The sequence below is a fragment of the Triticum aestivum genome, chromosome 5A (assembly GCF_018294505.1).
Source record: "Triticum aestivum cultivar Chinese Spring chromosome 5A, IWGSC CS RefSeq v2.1, whole genome shotgun sequence".
In the NCBI taxonomy this organism is placed as follows: domain Eukaryota; kingdom Viridiplantae; phylum Streptophyta; class Magnoliopsida; order Poales; family Poaceae; genus Triticum; species Triticum aestivum.
The window spans coordinates 220,974,763-220,980,465 of NC_057806.1; positions in this window are offsets into that span (position 1 = coordinate 220,974,763).

Sequence of the window (5,703 nt, forward strand, 5' to 3'; positions counted from 1 at the left end):
CCACAGATACTTGAGGTGACATTGGAGTATCTAGGTGGGTTTTGGTTGATTTGTGTCTTAAGGTGTTATTCTAGTACGAACTCTAGGATAGATTGAACGGAAAGAATAGCTTCGTGTTATTTTACTACGGACTCTTGAACAGATTGATCAGAAAGGATAACTTTGAGGTGGTTTCGTACCCTACAACAATCTCTTCGTTTGTTCTCCGCTATTAGTGACTTTGGAGTGACTCTTTGTTGCATGTTGAGGGATAGTTATATGATCCAATTATGTCAGTATTGTTGAGAGAACTTGCACTACTGAAAGTATGAACCCTAGGCCTTGTTTCAACGCATTGCAATATCGTTTTCACTCACTTTTATCATTAGTTATCTTGCTGTTTTTATATTTTAAGATTACAAAAACCAATATCTACCATCCATATTGCACTTGTATCACCATCTTTTCGCCGAACTAGTGCACCTATACAATTTACCATTGTATTGGGTGTGTTGGGGACACAAGAGACTCTTTACTATTTGGTTGCAGGGTTATTTGAGAGAGACCATCTTCATCCTGCGCTTCCCACGGATTGATAAACCTTCGGTCATCCACTTGAGGGAAATTTGCTACTGTCCTATAAACCTCTGCACTTGGAGGCCCAGCAACGTCTACAAGAACAAGGTTGTGTAGTAGACATCAAGCTCTTTTCTGGCGCCGTTGCCGGGGAGGTTAGCGCTTGAAGGTATATCTTTAGATCTTGCAATCGAATCTTTTTGTTTCTTGTTTTATCACTAGTTTAGTCTATAAAAGAAAACTAAAAAATGGAATTAATGTTGCCTCATATGCTTCATCTTTTTAATGTCTTTCGTGAAAATAAGGATTTCGATAATTGTGCCAAAGTGTTAGAAGAAGAATGTATTAAAATGTTTCGCACTAAATCTTTGGATGATGAGCATGATTGCAATGTTGTTAGTATGAATTCCTTGAATACCCATGATGCTAATGATATGCAAAGCCACAAGCTTGGGTATGCTATGTTTGATGAAGATGATATCCCCCCCCCCCCAAGTTTTGATGAGCAAATTTATTTTGATGATAGCATGCCTCCTATTTATGATGATTATATTGATGAAAGTGGGTTTAAAAGAGTGTCAACTTTAGAAAGTAATGATCCCACTATTTTGGAGGGTGCTGAATCTTATTGTGATAATTATAAAAGTGGATTTGGAGAGGTCATGACTTTATTTAGTAATGATTCCACTATTTTGGAAGAGGTTCCAATTGATTATGAGAACAAAGTTGCTATCTATGATGATTATTGTGATGACTTGTATGCTATAAAAAATAATTATAACCATGAAACTTGTCATCATGATTTTAATTTTCAATTGGATTATGCCTCATATGATAGTTATTTTGTTGAGTTTGCTCCCACTATTCCGAATGAGAAGACTTTTGCTTATGTGGAGAGTAATAAAATTTATATGCTTGTGCATCATGAAAAGAATGATTTATGTGATGATTATATTGTTGAATTCATTCATGCTACTACTGAGAATTATTATGAGGGAGGAATATATGCTTGTAGGAATTGCAATAATATCAAGTTTCCTCTCTACGTGTTGAAAATCTTGAAGTTATGCTTGTTTTACTTTCCTATGCAAGTTCATTCTTGTTCCCACAAGTTGTTTGCTCAAAAAATCTCTATGCATAGGAAGTGGGTTAGACTTAAATGTGCTAGTCATATTCTTCATGATGCTCTCTTTATGTTTCAATTCTTATCTTTTATGTGAGCAGCATTGAAATCATCATGCCTAGCTAGGGGCATTAAACGTAAGCGCTTGTTGGGAGGAAACCCAATTTTATTTTTGTTCTATGCTTTTTGCTCATGTTTAGTAATAAATAATTTATCTAGCCTCTGTTTAGATGTGGTTTTATGTTTTAATTATTGTTTGTGCCAAGTAGAACCTTTGGGAAGACTTGGGTGAAGTCTTTGCGATATTGCTGTAAAAAACAGAAACTTTTGCGCTCACGAGATTAGCTGCCATTTTTTACTGGAGAGTGCGTTTAGGTTGATTATTTCTGCAGATGATTAATAGACAAATTCCTCAGGTCCACCAATTTATTTCAGAATTTTTGGAGTGACAGAAGTATTTGAATGATACAGATTACTACAGACTGTTCTATTTTTGACAGATTCTGTTTTCATTGTGTTGTTTGCTTATTTTGATGAATCTATGAGTAGTATCAGAGGGTATGAACCATAGAGAAGTTGGAATACAGTAGATATTACACGAATATGAATTTAGAATGAGTTCACAACAGTACCTAAGGGGTGATTTATTTTCTTATACTAACGGAGCTTACGAGTTTTCCGTTAAGTTTTGTGTTGTGAAGTTTTCAAGTTTTAGGTAAAGATTCGATGGACTATGAAATAAGGAGTGGCAAGAGCATAAGCTTGGGGATGCTCAAGGCACCCCAAGGTAAATATTAAAGGACAACCAAGAGCCTAAGCTTGGGGATGCCCCGGATGGCATCCCCTCTTTCGTCTTCGTTCATCGGTAACTTTACTTGAAGCAATATTTTTATTCACCACATGATATGTGTTTTGCTTGGAGCATCATTTTATTTTATTTTGTTTTACTTGCTGTTTGAATAATATCCCAAGATCTGAAATTCTTAAATGTTAGAGAGTCTTCACATAGTTACGTAATTATTCAACTACTCTTTGATCTTCACTTATATCTTTCGGAGTAGTTTGTCATTTGCTCTAGTGCTTCACTTATATCCTTTTAGAGCACATCGTAGTTTTATTTTATAGAAATTATTGATCTCTAATGCTTCACTTATATTATTTTGTGAGTCTTTTAGAACAGCATGGCAATTTGCTTTGGTTATGAAATTAGTCCTAATATGATAGGCATCCAAGATGGGTATAATAAAAACTTTCATATAGAGTGCATTGAATACTATGAGAAGTTTGATACTTGATAATTGTTTTGAGATATAAAGATGGTGATATTAGAGTCGTGCTAGTTGAGTAATTGTGAAATTGAGAAATACTTGTGTTAAGGTTTGTAAGTCCTATAGCATGCACGTATGGTAACCGTTGTGTGACAAATTTGAAGCATGAGGTGTTCTTTGATTGCTTTCCTTATGAGTGGCGGTCAGGGACGAGTGATGGTCTTTTCCTACCAATCTATCCCCCTAGGAGCATGCGTGTAGTGCTTGGTTTTGATGACTTGTAGATTTTTGCAATAAGTATGTGAGTTCTTTATGACTAATGTTGAGTCCATGGATTATACGCACTCTCACCCTTCCATCATTGCTAGCTTCTTCGGTACCGTGCATTGCCCTTTCTCACCTTGAGAGTCGGTGCAAACTTCGCCGGTGCATCCAAATCCCGCGATATGATACGCTCTATCACACATAAGCCTCTTTATATCTTCCTCAAAACAGCCACCATACCTACCTATTATGGCATTTCCATAGCCATTCCGAGATATATTGCCATGCAATTTTCCACCGTTCCGTTTATTATGACACGCTTCATAATTGTCATATTAACTTGCATGATCATGTGGCTGACATCGTATTTGTGGCAAAACCACCGCTCATAATTTTTTATACATGTCACTCTTGAATCATTGCACATCCCGGCACACCGCCGGAGGCATTCATATAGTCATATTTTGTTCTAAGTATCGAGTTGTAATTCTTGACTTGTAAGTAAATAAAAGTGTGATGATCTTCATTATTAGAGCATTGTCCCATGTGAGGAAAAAGAATAGAAAGGCCAAAAAAAGAGAAGGCCCCAAAAACAAAGAAACAAAAAGAGAGAAAAAGAGAGAAGGGGCAATGCTACTATCCTTTTACCACACTTGTGCTTCAAAGTAGCACCATGGTCTTCATGATAGAGAGTCTCTTATTCTGTCACTTTCATATACTAGTGGGAATTTTCATTATAGAACTTGGCTTGTATAGTCCAACAATGGGCTTCCTCAAATGCCCTGGGTCTTCGTGAGCAAGCAACTTGGATGCACACCCACTTAGTTTCTTTTGTTGAGCTTTCAGACATTTATAGCTCTAGTGCATCCGTTGCATGGCAATCCCTACTCCTCGCGTTGACATCAATTGATGGGCATCTCCATAGCCCGTTGATTAGCCGCGTCGATGTGAGACTTTCTCCTTTTTTGCCTTCTCCACACAGCCTCCATCATCATATTCCGTTCCACCTATAGTACTATGTCCATAGCTCACGCTCATGTATTGCGTGAAAGTTGAAAAAGTTTGAGAATACCAAAGTATGAAACAATTGCTTGGCTTGTCATTGGGGTTGTGCATGATGGGAGCATTTTGTGTGCAGAAAATGAAACATGGCCAAACTATATGATTTTGTAGGGATGAGCTTTCTTTGGCTATGTTATTTTGAGAGGACATAATTGCTTGGTTAGTATGCTTGAAGTATTATTGTTTTTATGTCAATATTAAACTTTTGTCTTGAATCTTATGGATCTGAATATTCTTGCCACAATAGAGAAGATTACATTGATGAATATGTCAGGTAGCATTCCACATCAAAAATTATGTTTTTATCATTTACCTACTCGAGGACGAGCAGGAATTAAGCTTGGGGATGCTTGATACGTCTCCAACGTAACTATAATTTTTGATTGTTCCATGCTATTATGTTATCCATCTAGGATGTTTTATATGCATTTATATGTTATTTTATATGATTTTTGGGACTAACCTATTAACCTAGAGCCCAGTGCCAATTTCTTTTTTTCCTTGTTTTTGAGTATCGCAAAAAAGGAAAACCAAACGGAGTCCAATTGACCTGAAATTTCACGAAGATTATTTTTGGACCAGAAGAAGCCCACGAAGTATCGGAGATGGACCAGAAGAGTCCCGAGGCACCCACGAGGGTGGGGGCGCGCCCCCTACCTCGTGGCCGCCTCGGAGACCCCCCTAACTTGTTCCCAATGCCAAAAATCCCTATAAATATAGAAACCCCCGAAAATAAACCTAGATCGGGAGTTCCGTTGCTGCAAGCCTCTGTAGCCACCGAAAACCAATCTAGACCCGTTCTGGCACCCTGCCGGAGGGGGGGATCCCTCTTCGGTGGCCATCTTCATCATCACGGCACTCTCCATGACGAGGAGGGAGCAGTTCACCCTCGGGGCTGAGGGTATGTACCAATAGCTATGTGTTTGATCTCTCTCTCTCTCTCTCTCTCTCTCTCTCTCGTGTTCTTGATTTGGCAAGATCTTGATGTATCGCGAGCTTTGATATTATAGTTGGATCTTATGATGTTTCTCCCCCTCTATCTCTTGTAATGGATTGAGTTTTCCCTTTGAAGTTATCTTATCGGATTGAGTCTTTAAGGATTTGAGAACACTCGATGTATGTCTGTGAAGGAAATATGCCCTAGAGGCAATAATAAAGTTGTTATTTATGTTTCCTTATATCATGATAAATGTTTATTATTCATGCTAGAATTGTATTAACCGGAAACTTAGTACATGTGTGAATACATAGACAAACAAAGTGTCACTAGTTTGCCTCTACTTGACTAGCTCGTTGAATCAATGATGGTTATGTTTCCTAACCATAGACATGAGTTGTCATTTGATTAACGGGATCACATCATTAGAGAATGATGTGATTGACTTGACCCATCCATTAGCTTAGCACGATGATCGTTTAGTTTGTTGTTGT